We start from the raw sequence: 17,286 nt of genomic DNA, 5'->3' as shown, positions 1-17,286 counted from the left end.
CCACTTGCTGCACTGCATCAAGAACGTGTGCAGTAAATGTTTGTTTTGTTTCAATTCAGCCTCAGGCCTGAAGGCCATTAAGGCCTAATCAGAATCCTGGTCAGTGCAGAAAGTATGATTTTATGAGCACCAAATCATACACAGCATTGTAAATGCATACACACACAGTAGTATGGACCCAGCCCATGTCAAACAATGGAAAAACAGCATCTCATTACTGGCCATTAGGCTTGTATTACTTTCATTTGAACTGGCACTACATCTCATATTCATAAACAGAACATGAAATAGTGACCGAGCTCTGACGATGGCAGCTGAGAGACATGGTGAGGAGCAAATGATTCATAACATGAAATGTTTTTCATTCCAGGAGCAGAATGTCTATAATTACTGATAAAATGTCACATTAATGTGCTGTCATGTATCCTGTCACACATATAAATACTGTAGCTAATTAACATGTAAACACACCAGATTTTGAGTGAAATGTGCCTTTTTTATTCAGTCAATACATAAATCAATTCATATGACTGACATAAACAAAATAGGCACCCCTCTCTGTCTCTTTGGCACAATGTGCCTTTCAATGATGGGAACAACAAATTAATTTGCTCATTATCAACCTCCCAGCATATGGACTCGTCCAGAGCAAAGGACCCGACACTGCCCACACACACACAGAAATGGAAAATTATGCCATCTCCATCATGAGGGCCAGTTACGCAAAATAGTGTCACGCTCTCTGTGAGATCAGTGTTACAGATTCCAGACCATGACAGCGAAACACTCTGCTGGCCTCTGAGTACTGCCATGTTCACAATTACCCTGAGCGAGAGGTGGGAGAATTGGAGTTGTCGAGAGGAGAGAGCAAGCAGGGAGAAAGCGGTGAAAAGAAAAGAAACAGGGAGGAAAATACAGGGAGTGAAGGTCAAAACCCGGGTCACCTGATAGATCACCAGTTAATATGGGTGACTTTTAAATGACTGACTTTGATGTTGTGCAGCACTGTACATCTGAGAACCAATGGAAACTGTGCTACTGTAGGTCAAAGAAGGAGAGGAAGAAGATGTGTTCAGAAGCAGAGAGAGAAGAGGAAAGGCAAGACTCTGGGTCTGAGAGTAAGGACTTTAAATATTGGGACAATGACAGGAAAAGGTAGAGAGTTGGTTGACTTGAAGCAGAGAAGGAAAGTGGAAGGGTAGTAAGGCTCAAAACTTAGGAGCAGGTTTTAAGTTGTACTATTATGGTACTGACATGAAGAGAAATGGAGTAGGAGTTATCTTGAAGGAGGAGTTTGTTAGGAATGTTCTGGAGGTGCAAAGAATGTCAGATAGACTTATGGGTCTGAAACTGGAAATTGAAGGTGTGATGCTCAATGTTGTTCGTGGCTGTGACCTACAGGTGGGGTGTGAGTTAGAGGAGAGGGAGAAGTTCTGGAATTAATTAGGTGAAGGGAGGCAAAAAATCCCTAGAGATGAGGAGAGGACAAAGAGTTGGGAAAGGCTCAAACAATTTCAGTCCTCCGCTTGACGCTACAATATGTCTGAATATAAAGTATTAGCAAAACCGCTCCTCTATGAATCCAGTTTGGTGGCTATGATATTCAGTTCAAAACACATGGTGTATAAGATGGACCACATGAGGATCATTCACCCTTTCATTTCAGCGGGTGTCTGACAATGACAGACACCCGCTGAGACGCATCCATATAGATGAGGAGGTTCTGGCCCCGCTCTGAGGGACAATGGATGATTTATACCACTATCTCACTACACTCTTTGGAAGTGGGCAGCCAGGTGTGCCAGGCTGCGTCTTGGACTGGGCCTTGGGATACGTCATCGATCGTGCACGTGGATGTTAGTGGAAAAATACAGAGTTGGGTGTACTTTGTCATCATGTGATGTGTTCCTGCGCACAAATTTTAACAGTTTTTGCAAGTACACCTAGTAACACAGGACTGCTGAATTAAGGTAGGGAATGTCTTGGCGCAGTGGTTGGGGTGGAACCACGTCTTATAGTCCTACTTGCAGGTTGTTCAATGTTTGACGGCACACTCTGAGGGGGCTGTACCACCTGGGCACCCACCAGCTGTTCCTGAATCTCTTCACGTACACCCAGTTGAGGACCTCGTCGTCCCGGTCTGTTTTTTCTTTTTCTGGTTCAGGCCTGCGGGAAGAGAGAAACGCCTCAGAATCTGTTAGTGCGGTCCAGTATGCTTCAGATAACACAGGAAGGGGCCCTGTAACGATTGGAACCTCCCCTGCTGGATGTTCGTACCCTCTCCCTGTATGCAATTGATGTGGCGTGTGGTCATGCCTGTCATTCTGGGGCGTTTCTCATATCATGCAGCGCAATGGGCAGCACCTCGAGCCATGTCATTTTGTCATTGGAATCTGCTATGATCTTTGCCAATTTCATTTTCAGAACACTATTGGCTCTCTCTACCAGTCCCTGACTTTGGGGGTGGTGAACTGAGCCATACTTGTGTCTGATACCGAAATGCGATTCTACATGTCTCTAATGTTCATTCTTGAAATGTGTGCCATTGTCAGACAGAATTTCTGGAGGGAACCCATGATACTGCATGTAATGTTGGATCAAAGTTTTAATCACACAGCTGCAGTCTTCCTTCTTAGTGGGGAGTGCTTCTACCCACCCCGAGAAGGCGTCCACTATTACCAACATATATAATATATTTTGCCTCTTCCCATATCGGTGTAGTCAATCACTATTGTGTGTCCTGGAGCATTTGGTAGTGGGAACAGACCTTTCTTTGTCTTCAGCCCTGGTTTAGGGTTGTATTGGACGCATAATGTGCACCCATCCAATGTTTCTTTTACCTTTTGTTTCAAAAACGGTAACCACCAACCCCTGAGCCTCCTTTCTGTGTCTTTTTTGCACACATGAGTTGTGCCGTGAGCTTCTTGAATTACCCAATGTGCAGCTTCCAAAGGGTGCACCGTTTCTCCTGTAGGTGTCTTCAAGAACCCTTAGTTATTTTTTCTTGCTCCATGTTCTGCCCAAACCGACTTTTCCAGGAAGTGCCTAGCTCTTGAAGCTGCTTCAGTCAGTCATGGTCCATGCTGATACAAGAGCTTTGTTCTATCCCTGTTTGGGGGGGCTTCCTCCTCTGTCTCGTTCAGCACTATCAATAGTTCATCTTCCGTTGCAAATCCTGCAACTACTTTTGCGTATGTGCCCGCTTGTTCATTTCCTTGTGAGTCTTCATCTAACCCTCCAGTGTGGGCTGCAACTTTTCTGATTGACAGTTCCTCTGGTTCAAAAATTAGCTTGAGCCAACTGTGTTACTAGATCTCTGTCTACATGGTGTGCCTGTCAATGTAGTCCAGCCAGTTCTGGACATTCTTGCCAATTCTGTATGGCATAATCCATCGCAGAAACTACCGCCTCCGCCTACTTCCTCCGGCCCTTACTGTGAGGTGCTGCCTGGTTCTAAGGGAGGGGCAGACGGATGGCTGTCACTCATACCATACTTTCATCATCTGCCTCATCACTATCAGTGTTTTCATCATCCGTCGGGACTAGTTTCCCCTTTCTCTGTACAGTGCCTGTACTTTGAAACAATGGGAGGTGGCTGGTTGGAGGATTTGTGGGGGATTCACTGGGGGTGGAGTAAGGAGGGGGCAGGGTTGGGTAGAGTTGGCGTCTCATCAGAATTTCCGTTTTTGATTTTTCAGAAAGTGCAACTAAGGCGCTGGTAGGGGCTGTGGCTGTGGCTGTGGCTGTGGCTGCGGCGCATTTCTGTATTTGTGGATTTCCATTCTGTTGTCCTTCCATTTTCATCACTAGGTCCATGATGTGTGATAATATGCACACTCGCTCAGAGGCGTTATCACCTTTCTTGGCCCATTTCCGAATGTTGCGTCTCCACTTAGGCAGGCATAATTCTCCCTCCCATTTGGCCTTGTAATAGGACACGTCTGCCTTCCCGTTCGACAACTGTGATTTGAACATGCTTGTGAGCCATCCTGCGTAATCTGGCTTTGGCCAATAGCTCCGTTGTTTCTCATTTTTTTTTTGAATATTTTAACTTTCATGGTCATCAACTGGGAGGTGGCCGTAGACACCCCAGATGTGAGCGTTTCTACGATCAACTTCCATCTCTCAGTGAAGGTGGGGGGAAAACCTTTACCTTCCTCCACCAGCACCGTCTTATGATCAGTTTGCCTTTTCAGTCACACAACAATCTGCACTTTCACACCTACTTCAACAGGCTGCCAGTTTGCGTTTACACCATAAGTTTTTCACTGACACTGCTGATTCAGCGATTCAGCACATCATTCACATACAGTATTTCAAAATTACATATGTATTTTGTTCCTTACCCTTATTATTTTTTTGCCTTTCTGATATTCTATTGTTTTTTTTTGCTTTCTGATATTTTCTGTTTATTATTTTTTGTCTCTCTTTGGCTTTTTGAAAATTAACGGTTGACAGAGTGATCACTTCCGCTTGACCTGTTAGGTGGAGTTGTAAAACCCCCACTGAGCTTTCTTGCAAGTGTCTCAGAGATTCTCTTGATCTCAACTGGTCTCTGACTCAGTCCCCACTTTTCTAGATTATTTAATTCTCTTATTCTTTTTCTAGCTATTCTGGTAATTTACTTAATTTCCAAACCAATTCATATGCGACCAGTTCCTCTTTGTCACTTCATCTTTCACCTGATCAATTTTCCAACTTTGTTTTTTTTCTTTACCAATTTCAGGCTCTACTCTGTATCAGATTACGGTCAATCGTTGATTCCAGTAATTTATAGTGTCCAATCGCAGTTTTCAGGAAAAGAAACTGGGTACCTGTAATTGTGTCAGCCGTTTGGAATAGACGATTTCAGTCCTTGAATGCCTTCAAGCTTCTCTTATGCCGCTGAAAAATCACAGCGGGAAGATCACATCATTTGACCATCATATCGTTTGATGATCACATCGGGGTCACCAATTTGTCCTTTTTTGTGGACTCCGCCACGGGACCAGACTTTGTTGTCCCAGTGAGTATAGATGTGATTCAAGGAAAATGTCACAATGGTCAGGAATTGATCAAGCAATTAATGGTTTATTTTAAGTCAGGAAATACACTTACGAGAATTCCCCGTCCAGAATGAATGTTACCCCACGAGGATCGTTCACCCTCTCTAGAAGCATCCAGTCCAATGTGTAGATGAGGAGGTTCTGACTGCGCTCTGAGGGACAATGGGTGATTTATACCACTATTTCAATGGTCAAGGTTACTTCCCCAAGGAGTTGTTTTTCACACTCTTTGGAAGTGGCTAGCCAGCTGTGCCAAGCTGCGACTCTCTGGGATACGTCATCGATAGTGTGCAGGGATGTTAGTGGAAAAATACAGAGTTGGGTATGCTTTTGTCTTCACGTGATGTGTTCCTGCACACAAATTTCATTAGCTAATTTCGCAAATATTAGCTACTATATTCATAATAGTAAAATTAACTACTAATATTATTGCTACCAAGATTGGTTCAACGTTAATGTTCCGATAACGTTTGAAAACATATTTATTAGCTAATGTTATGACAATGCTGTATAATGCGATTTTCCACCAAAATAGCATTTTATGTTTATTGTAATGTAAACAGTGTAGGAATGTAGATATACAGTTTCATTTCACCTAAATGTTATCATCCATCTGTTAATTTATGTTTTCTGCATTATGTCAGTGTCAAGTAACATGTTTGTGGAATTTACTAACATATTTGTTTGCAGTTTCCATGGTGGCACCTATAAGAGTGTGCTGCCCAAAGCACTCCCACAGGGCTTCGCATTGATTGACTCTGGGTAGAAGAAATGGAGACTTAGGGAAATTATTGGTCAGGGGGGTCATGGACTAATTTATTTGGGTGAGAACAATGTGTCTAACAATATGTCTCCTCAAATACAAACATTGCATCCTTACATAAATTGTCATGCAAGTAGAGTTCCAATTTCCTGATTTTTTTGTTTGTTTTTTTCCTGGATACAAAACCTGCTTGGACAGATAAGATTGTTTCAAAAATATGGGGTCTAGAAAATGTTGGCTATTTATACTCTAGTCATTTGAGATCAGAAGACCCTCTTTATTTCTGTGAGCTTATATTCCCAAATGAAAAAAAGGAATGTGTAGAGGACAGCAAGCTTTTCATTATACACTGTGTGCTCAATTATTGTGACTAGTTTGACCAAATTATCATCATATTATCCATAATTTCCAACTCCAACCTCTATGAACTTGAATGCTTATTGGATTAAATGCATATCAGGTGATGTGTATTTGTGTAACGAGGGACAATGTAGCCTTAGGAGATCAACAATCTATATCAAGGTATGCATAATTATTAGATAGATACTTCTCCACAAGAAAAATAGCCATTAAAGAGATATCACTGACTCTGAAAAGTCAAAAATTGTAAAAAAATCTTTCAGAGGGATGCAGCACTCCTGAAATATTTAAGACATTTGGGCGTGATCACAGAACCATCAAACATTTTGTTGCAAAAGATCAACAGGGTCACAAGAAACGTGTTGAAGAAAAGACGCAAATTAACCACCAAGGATTTGAGAGGAATCCAACATGAAGCAACCAGGAACCCATCATCCTCCAGTGCTGCCATATTCTATAACTGCAACCTACCTGGAGTGTTAAGAAGTACGAGGTGTTCAGTTGTCAGACATGACCAGGTAAGAGAGGATACACCATCTCTGAACAAGACATGAGTTGAAATGTCAAGAATGGGCTATGAAATGTCTGAAAACAGATTTTTCAAATGTTTTATTGTATGATGAGATGAGATTGACTATTGACGGATCGGATAATTGGGCCTATAGTTGGCTCAGTAACAGACACAGAGCGCCAGTTTGACTCCGATGCCAGCAAGGTGGAGGTGGGGTACTTGTATTGGCAGGTATTATTAAAGATGAGCTCATTGGACCTTTTTGGGGTTGAAAATTGAATCAAAATTAACTCTCAGATCTAGTGGAACATTTTTAGAAGATACTTTGTTCAAGCAGTGGTACAGGAAAATGTCCTATCTTTCAAGAAGGCTTTGATTTTTATGTAAGACAACACTCCTTCACATACATCAAAGTACTCCACTGTGTGGCCGGAAATTAAATTGAAGGTAAATCGTACACCTCTCTGAACAGTGTGTGGCAGAATGTGGTTGCAGCTGCACATAAAGTTGATTCCGACCAGATCAACAAACTGACTGACTCCATGAATGGATGGCTTGTGACTGTTATCAAAAGATGATATATTGTTCACTGAGGGTTGTTTTTTTTTTTTTTTTAATTTCAGAAAAGTTTACTTGTAAATTTGAGTTTGCTTATTATTCTCAATTAGGTGAAAATAAGTGAGATGGGAAAATCTTTGTTTTTCATTTAATTGCATAATAATTTTGCACACTAATAGTTGCCTTATAGTCATGTACATATAATTATTCTCTTAAGAAAGCCAAAACTTCACTTTACTACCCGATTGTTCAGGTTTGAGGCTTTGTTAACATTTTGGATTGACCAAGAGCACTGTAGTTGTACAATAACAAAATTAATCCTCAAAAATACAACTTGCCGAATAATTGTGCACGCAGTGTATGTAGCATTTGAGGCTGAACTTAATATGATGCTTGCGTCTCACCTCATGTGTATTCAATTTGTTATTTACCAGGTTCTCAGGACCTAGACAGACCAGTTCCAATGGATGCTGACCTTGTGGTTAAGTTGGTGAGTAATGCTGCCTTTTGCAGCAAATTAATTGGTTCAAATAATGATTTTTAACTGAACTATCTTTTCTTTTGAACTGATCTACATCGCATATTGAAATAGTATCAGGTAAGGATAATTTGTTCTCTGAGCTATATCTTATTCACTTACTGTATTGTATCCTAAATTTAGTTAGTACACTTATGCTTCACTTGTTGCTCAATTTACAAACTGCAAACTACAAGGAAAATGTCCACTCTTAAATTTTATGGGTATCTTCATATGCTAATAATTTCATTGGTCAATCAAATTGGAATGTATTTTTTTGTAATAATAATTTTGTCAGATATGCTGATTAGCTGCTTCTGTTTTTTCTGAACTTGCTACTGATGATTGAGTTTCAAGAAATATTTCAAACATTGCCTGTAAGCTGATAATCCCTTATCTAAATGCACTGAAGATCCTTCTACAAAATGTACTCTTAACAAAGGTGAAACTATTCATAATGCAAATTGGCTATGTTTACATTGTGAAATAGCATGACAAACAAAATTCATGTACCAGTATTTTTCAACTGCTCAGCTAATTTTAAAACCATGCTGTGTGACAGTTCTATCTTCATGTAACAATACAATCTTAACATTTTACACAAAGACTTGTGTCCGAGAGAATTACACCTTTTCTATTTTTCTGACCTACACTCTATTATCACACATTACCCCTGGCACTTTCTCCATCTGTTGCTGCTTGAAGATGTTTCTTCACCTCTGGTACACACTCTCAGTTGGTTCGGACTGTTGACCCAAAGTACTTAAAATCTTCCACCTTCTTTATCTCCACTCCTTGTCGCTTCAACGTTCCACTTTGGTCCCTGTCATTCACACACTTGTATTAATTGCAAAGGTGGAAACTAGACTGAGAGCGGAAGTCAGCGTTTATGAGCAGCAGTTCAAGGTGGAGGTGGGATCAGTTCTGTGCACCCTCTTTTTGCTGTGATGATAGACAGGCTGAGGTTAGACCGGTATCTCGATGGACCATGATGTTTGCAGGTCACATTGTGATCTGTAGGGAGAGCAGGGAACAGGTTGTGGAAAATTGAGAGATGAGGTAGCACTAAGACCCGGTTGGATTCTGACAAGGGGACCTTTCTGTGTGGAGTTTGCAAGTTCTCCCTATGCCTATGTGGGTTTCCCCAGGGTTCTCTAGTTTCCTCTCACATTCTAAAACCATGTAGCAGCTTAATTGGAAAAAATTGCCACAAGTGAGTGAATGAATATTGTCTTTATGCGGCCCTGCGATTGACTGGCGACCAGTTCAGGGTGTACCTCGCCTCTTGCCCGATGACAGCTGGGATAGACTCCAGCACCTGCCATGACTCTGGATAAGCAGCAGAATGTGTGTGTGCATGCGCGTGTGCACCCACATGCCACCATACACAGTGCCAATGAAAAGCTCTGACAACAAATAATGACAAGAAAAATATTATTCTTTCATTTTTGTATCTTTATTTCAGTGCAAACTTGGATGACAAGCGGGATTTGAATACCTCTGCATCCTTATTTACTGGGGCCCAGGCTTGGCTGAATACAATGACTTAAGGTATTTTTGTAATGGTGGACAGCATGTCTCGGTAAATCGACAATTCGGCCATCATGATGTTTGAATTTAAGATGCAATTTTGAGAGGAGCTTGTAGTTAGCGGTGTTTATTTAACTTGTAAACTTGTTTTTCCCATATACTTAATTATAATAAAACTATTTTAAGATTATGCTCGTTGTTATGCTCAAATATTTTGTAATATTTTCTTTCAAAACTAGTTTTAATAATACAACAAGGAAGACAAGAAGAACTGAATCATTTATTATAAGGTTATTATCAGCAACTTACATTATATTTGGTGAGATACTTGTTTTTTGCACACCATCCCAAGTTATTTAATTGCATGTCTATTGACTGCAGCAGGATTCACCCTGAGTTTACATTTTGTGAAGAATTAAAATGCTTTGGACTGCTGATATATGTTGTTCATTTTCACACAGGTATCGTTTCATGGCCATGAAAAGATTTGGCACTGACCTCAAGAAGCTGTGTGATGGCAGTGGAGGTCAATTCAAAAGGCAACTGTGCTTGGCCAAGAACTGGTTAGAGCATTCTCATGGACTCGTCTCTTCAAGTTCAATAATTTGCTGACCCACTGATAGTATCTAGGACAACACTTTAAAGTAGCTTTACATTGGGTAGCATTGTTAAAATGTTATAATTACTTATTTCTCATTTTCATATATCACTAATTGTTAGTAGATGATTAATAAACATAGTTATACATATTTTTTCATGTATACGCCAGTCTAAAGTTGTAAAGTTGTCTGCCAAGGTCAGGTGGAGAATAACAATTCTCCGGCACCAGACGGAGCGTGCCACTGCTCTTTAAAGAGACCTGGATGAGCTGCAGCTGGCCGCTGCCGCTGATTATCAATTGAGATCAGGTGTCTCCTCTTGGCTGCCAAGAGGAGATCCTGACATCACCAACATGTCCATTGAAGTCTGCACCAATTACCACTCTCTCATTTCTGGGTATATTCTGCATCACTTCATCTAACTCATTCCAGAACTTCTCCTTCTCTTCAGATTCACATTCCACCTGCGGGGTATGGCCACTAACAACATTGAGCATCACACCTTCAATTTCCAATGTCAGACTCATAAGTCTATCTGACATTCTTTTCACCTCTAGGACATTCCTAACAAACTCCGCCTTCAAGATAACTCCTACTCCATTTCTCTTCTTGTCAGTACCATGATAGTACAACTTAAAGCCTGCTCCTAAGCTTCTAGCCTTACTACCTTTCCACCTGGTCTCCTGGACACACAGTATATCCACCTTCCTTCTCTGCATCATGTCGACCAACTCTCTACCTTTTCCTGTTATAGTCCCAATATTCAAAGTCCCTACTCTCAGTCCCAGGCTCTTTCCTTTCCTCCTCTCTCTCTGCTTCCAAACACGCACTCCTCCTCTTCTTGTTCTTGTTCTTCGACCCACAGCAGCCCAATTTCCATTAGTACCTTGTAGGTCATCAGTACCAATGGCAGTCGTTGTTAACCCGGTCCGTTTCCATTAGTACCCTGTAGGTCATCAGTACCAATGGCGGTCGTTGTTAACCCGGTCCGCGGCCGATCCGGTATGGTATAGTTTTGGTTGACTCGCATGTTTGGTTTTGGCAAAAGTTTTATGCCGGATGCCCTTCCTGACGCAACCCTCTGCATTTATCCGGGCTTGGGACCGGCACAGGGAGACACTGCTCCGTGCCCCCCCAAGGCAGGCTTGGAAAGACACAGGCCAGTGCCGCCCTGTGGCTGCATTGGTCTGTGATAAGATTTTAGAAATGCTGTACAAAATCTCTCGCATTTCTCTCAACAATGTTTTTTCTAGAGGTTAAAAACTGCCTGGCAGTTCCAACCTCATTATCTTTTTACATATATATTCATTACCGCTCCTCTGTACATGTCCAACCCACCTCAGTCAGGCCTCTCTAACTTTATCTCCAAAAAGCTGTGCTATCCCTCTGACTCACTAATATACAATTTTTAAACAATACATTGTTGTTCAGAGTCGTGGCTCCGATTGTTTTTTTCTTTTTTTTAACCCTTCTGTGGTGTTCGGGTCTGTGGGACCCGTTTTCACTTGAGCGTGTGTGTGCCCACAGACCAGAACACCACACAAGAGTTAAATCAGACTTTTTTTTCATGTAAAAGGCGAAAGATAAATACTGACTTTGAGGTCTTTGTAATTCTTCTTCTTTGCCTTTTGGCTTATCTCTTCAGGGGTTGTTGCCACGGCGAATTAACCTCTTCCATTGAACCCTATTGTCCCTCTTCTCTCACACCAACTAACTTTATGTCCTTGAGGCCTTTGTAATTAGTACATCTTTTTCTTTTGTACCATAAGTGTATTTAGTAGACTACAGGCTGTCCTGATTGTGTCCACAAAGATTACAAAGAAAGGCCACAATGGCACCATGGAGTACACCAGCCTTGCTTCTCACAATGGAGCAGGTAAGATACCCACTGCAGATAAGACAAAACTCCTGGGATTTCAACATCAGTGTGTGTTTGTATATCCAATTAAAGATGAATTTGTAACATCTTCAGATGATCTGTTGGCTACTGAGCTCTCCCTGTCTGATAAGAGGAAGCAACTTAGAATATTTGAATCAAAGTACAGACTTTAAAACCGCAATTGTTGATGTTGTTGTTGTTACTATACAGGCTAGGAATGCAAACTTTCTTCCAAAGACAACTTAAAATAAACAATTCAATTATAAAAAAAAAAACTTTCAAGACTATGCAAAAAGACTACACGGATTCACAATAAACTTACATGAATAAAGGTAACTAATGTGATAGACAGTTATTTGAAATATTCTTAAAATCAAGTAATAGTACAATTAAGTTTGAATTAATTGTGATATCTTAAACAAAATAGACTACTATATTCTGATAAAGTGTATCTTTAGACAGCATTTTAAAGCAATGACAGTTTCAGTAGGGTTCAAAGTCAGTAGCTGCTTTTGGCCAACAAATAACAAAGTGCTGAGAACTGCCCAGCTCAAACTTTTGCTCCATGAGTTCCATTCCCCAGGGGGAAATTTTTAGTTTGGTATTGACACAAGCAGTAATGGACCAACATGGCACTGTGGAGGGTCATTCATCTGCCTCCATGTAACCCTATCCTGCTTATCTTCTTTGCTCACACCAAACAACTCCAGGTCCTCTTTCTCTACATCCATAAATCTTCTCTTTGATTTTTCTTTTGGCCTCCTGCCTTGCAGCTCCAACATCAATATGATGGTTAACGTTATGGATACATTCCCTCAGTTTGAACATAACCAAGCTGAACTGCATTTTTTTCTGTGGGTTTACTGCAATATACATGTCAATAGAGATGCTTTCTGGAAATTTTAGCTATCACAAATGAACTTTATCTGAAGAGGTTGGACACTGTTATCTAAGAATGTTTTAATTGTCATAATTTCATGATAGTTTTAAAATTGTTACATCAGTCAAAACAATAGCTAATTTAATCGACCTTTCAACCTGCAGCTTGATATAAGCTGCAGGTTGATTCAAGTTAAATCATCAAAATATTGACCTCTGAAAAATGAAATGTAGGTTAAATGTTTGAAAAATGTTTTGCCTGTCGTACTTAAGCAAGAGAAGAGCTGTTCCATAAAATGTGTTGCTTTTATATATATATATATATATATATATATATATAAAACATGGGGGGGTGTATTTCACATTTATTTAGAGTCTGCCAATTGATTTAAAACATTCCCCACCCGTTACCCACCACAACCCCCAGCTGATATTGGGAACACATTAACGGGCAAATTGCCTACATGCTCCACGTCTTCATTGACCATCAGTTCTCCATCCAACGGCCCCTACTGAATTTCCAGACACCATCTCTGTTTAACAATCTCCTAATTAGCAGGAGTCATAACCTGCAACATGTATTTACCCCCCCCCCCTTAATTAATAGCTTTGATGTTTGGTTAGAGTGTGGCTTGAACCACAGATAACCTTCACGCTGGCCAGCTCCACCACCCACCAGCTCAATATCTTGCATTTGTGTGGTTCAGACTGCCTAATCTGCAGTAGCAATGCTTCTATCAATGTAATTACTGACAAAAGATGTACAAAAACTGCTCTGTCAGCACTGACTATCAAATTGAAATCCTGTGAATTTTAATGGAAATTTTGAAGTAGGAAGTGACTGGGTAAAGATGAGCGATAACGTGCCCATACACAATTCTATACATAGATCAATACAGGTGGAGCCATTTTTTATGAAGTGATATAATTAGAGCGACATTTGCCCTGAAAGACCCAATGCCATCCTGACCATCAGGCCTCTGGAGCTTATTCAGAAATCGGCAGCCCGCCTGGTGTTCAACCTGGGCAAATTCTCCCACACACCCCCCTTTTTATGTCCCAACACTGGCTCCCGGTAGCCGTCCGCATCAAGTTCAAGTCCCTGGTGCTCACCTAGCACTAGAAGGACTAAGGATGGATCATTTGATCCACATACCTTTGGCAACTGCAGGGGGATCATTTGATCCCCTTGCCATGGAATGTGGTCTTTCCAGTATGCTAATAATATGGCAGCTTCCTGCTGAGAGTTGATTGTAGTTTGTCAGAGGAGCAGCTCTGGGGGGAGGGGGGAGTAAGAAGTGTGAATCAGTTTTACATGGATTTCACCTAACCAAGGGTAATTGTAACTTCATTGCTTCTGACTCTGATCTTCCTCTTGAAAGCTTGAATGTTCTTGTTTTTTGTAAATATTCTGCATATCTTGATGCTTCATAACCACATATTTATCATTTTTGTTGAGTTCAATTTAGTAAGACATGAAAATATGGGAATGAAAAATATACAAAATAGAAACTTTGCTTTTTTCGAATGGTCTGTTTATTTTTGGATAAAACCTTGTAACAAAAACACAACCAAAATTCACACATATTTAAAACTTTTTTAAAACTGTGCTTGGTCTGAGCAGACCTGGTACTCCCACTGCACTTCTTTTGTGCATTTGCCACACGTAAACTTGTAGCAGTGCACACATTGAATAGTAGCAGGGTTCCTTTTGCACCGGTGCTGGACTTGGCATTTCCTACTTTTGGCGAGATCATCTGGTGTGGCAGCCTGTTTGCGAATACAGTTCTCCTTTTCAATCTTCCTTGCCCTCACATGAGACTCGGCCAACTCACTATCAAGCTGCATCAGACAATCTGGCTGCCTTTCCTTCCTTCCTGTGCAGGTTTGATACAGCACATGGGCGTTCAGGGCTGCCATGTCAACCATGTTATAGAACACAGTGACTGGCCATCTTCGTGTCCCTGCCCGTACGCAGTACTTGCGCACCATCTGATCCATGGCATCAACACCGCATTTTGTGGAATTGTACTGGGTGATGGTGCTTGGCTTTCTTTTGTGGCTGTCTTCAATCTGAACCACACTGTGCATACTGCTCATAAGGTACAGTCTTCTTCCGGCTGGCTGCATACACTGTCGGGGTGGCATCAGTTGTTGAAAACACTGAGCGCTGAACTCATTGCATTTCATCTCTCAAGCCAAAGGGGGAAATTCTCTGCAAATCTTATTGACTGTCCAAGGAAGGGTAGTTTTCCGGCTGAGCAACTTTTTTGCAAGGGAAACGGAGGTAAAAAAATTGTCCGTTGTGACAGTTCTGCCCTGGTCCAGAAATGGTCCCATCAACTTCATAACCACACTCTTGGACAGTCTCTCCTCTTTGGGACGACCAGGTTCTTTGCCAACATATCGAAAGACTTTGCAAATATGTTTCGACGTCAAGTCGCAAGCCACCCAGAACTTGATGCCAAACTTATCAGGTTTTGTAGCAAAAAACAGCAACGTGTCTTCGATGGGTAGAGCTGTTTATCAATTGTGGTGTAACGACCAGGTCTGTAGAATGTGACACAGTCCTTCCGAAATGATTCCCACAGTTCAGAAATTACTGCAAACCTGTCTGTCGGCACTCGCTCACTCCCGGTGTTCCTCAGAACCACATCATAAGAAGACCAAGGCCTCCCCTACATTTCATACCTTGCATTGTACTGTAGGTGAGGACTTGGTCTTCTTGTGATATGTTTGTGAGGCTGAGCTGATTCTGAATGCGATTTATTCGAATGAAATCAAAATGATGACTCATCATGGTTGCATAGGGATGGGGTTGTACATACTTGATGAGATTCAGTAGCTGAGCAATATACAATCCAAGTGGACAATGACTTGCTGGGAGTACAGTCATGGCCAAAAGTTTTGAGAATGACACAACCATAGAAACATCTGGCAAACACCTAAAAACCCTGAAGGAACAGACTTTGTGAAAGTGTCATTCTCAAAACTTTTGGCCATGACTGTAGAATGTGAAGACACCAAGAAGACAAAGGCCTCATTTAGATTTCACACCTTTCATTGTTCTCCCAACAAGTGGCTGCCTGCCATTAGTGGCACATTAGAATAATAACAGGGACTGCTCAGCCACCGCATTCCGGGGTGGGGGATCAAATGATCCCTGTTCAGTTCTTCTAGGAGTACCCAAAAACTCCAGCCTTGCTAGTGCTAGGGGGCAGTGAATGGGACAGCCCCATCTTGTCTCCAGGTTATGGTCAAGCCATATGTTCCTAACCTTCCCCTCCGATCTGCCACCTCTGGGCAACTGTCTACCCCATCACTCAGAGCCCCTAGCTACCAATCTAACCGGTCTCGGCTCTTCTCGGTCTTGACTCCTCAGTCGTGGAACGAACTCCTGAAAAAAGTCAGAACAGCGGGGTCGCTGCCATTTTTCGCCATGAGCTGAAAACATAGCTCTTCACCAAGCACTACCCTACTAAACGCACTTAGCCTCCAACTACCCCCTCCCCCGCCCTTCTATAAATTCGGATCTTTGGTGACTGAATTGCACTTCTTGTAAGTCGCTTTGGATAATAGCATTTGCCAAATGGCTGACTGACTGACTGACTGACTCACTGCCTCAGTGCCACTGACTGTAAACCATTCAACATCACTGGTCAATCCCCTGTCTAGTACACCCTTTCCTTTCATTCTCACTGACATTTTTTTATTAAGCATAACACCCGACACTTTTTTCCAACAATTCTAATCTCCTTCCACGAGCTTCTTAACCTCTTATCCACACTCTGCATTTCTCTGAACAATTGATCCCAAGTAATTTAAATCCTCCATGTTCTCCCCTCCTTGTAACCTCACAATTACACTTGGGTCCCTCCTATTCTCACACGTATTCTGTCTTGCTAGCCTTCATTACTCTCCTTTCAAGGGCATACCTCCACCTCTCTCAAATTTCTCCACCTGCTCCCTGCTCTCACGACAGATCACGATTTCATCTCTAAACGTCATAGTAGACGGAAGTTGCATTGAGATAGTTGACAACACCTCAAATATCACTTGACTTCCCCCATTTGAAGGCTCCCTTTGAGAGAGTGTTTATCGGTATCTGATTGTGTAAGTATACATTAATCATGCTTCACTTGTCCAGAGCACTTCCTTGTAGCAGGGAAAAATGCATTAATCACAGGTGAGCAGTCATATAAAACAGTTGTAAGCTTTAATAACACCCCCAGAGCACACTCAAAGGGCAGCGACGCTTAGTGTTCAGTAGCTTTTGACCATTTTAGCAGTTAATCCATTATTTTGCTCTGGGTATTCTAACACTTTCTATTCCCAGTGTCAGTAACTCATGTATTTTTCACATATATTTCCATTCAACTGACCTTCGTTTATTAACTGAGTGCAGTCTAACTATTTCGAAAAAAAATGGGAAACCGCACTTCAGTTCTCAATTGATGTATATTTTACAGCCAACAGTTTCATGGTTTAAGTTGATGTATGGTTTACATTGAGTTAAATGTTTATAAAATGTAATACGACATAATTTTGTCTTCACTTGGGGGTGTTTACCCTCAAACACAGAGGTCAGTGTCACAGAAAACCATTTTTCGCCATTGGCGAAGTGCAAATTCAAGTAAATCTGCAG

The sequence above is a fragment of the Fistularia commersonii genome, chromosome 2, assembly GCF_037954325.1.
Source record: "Fistularia commersonii isolate RoL2024-O1a breed Wild chromosome 2, RoL_Fcom_v1.0, whole genome shotgun sequence".
Lineage (NCBI taxonomy): Eukaryota > Metazoa > Chordata > Actinopteri > Syngnathiformes > Fistulariidae > Fistularia > Fistularia commersonii.
The sequence above is the reverse complement of the archived record's forward strand: the minus strand, read 5'-3'. Positions refer to the sequence as shown.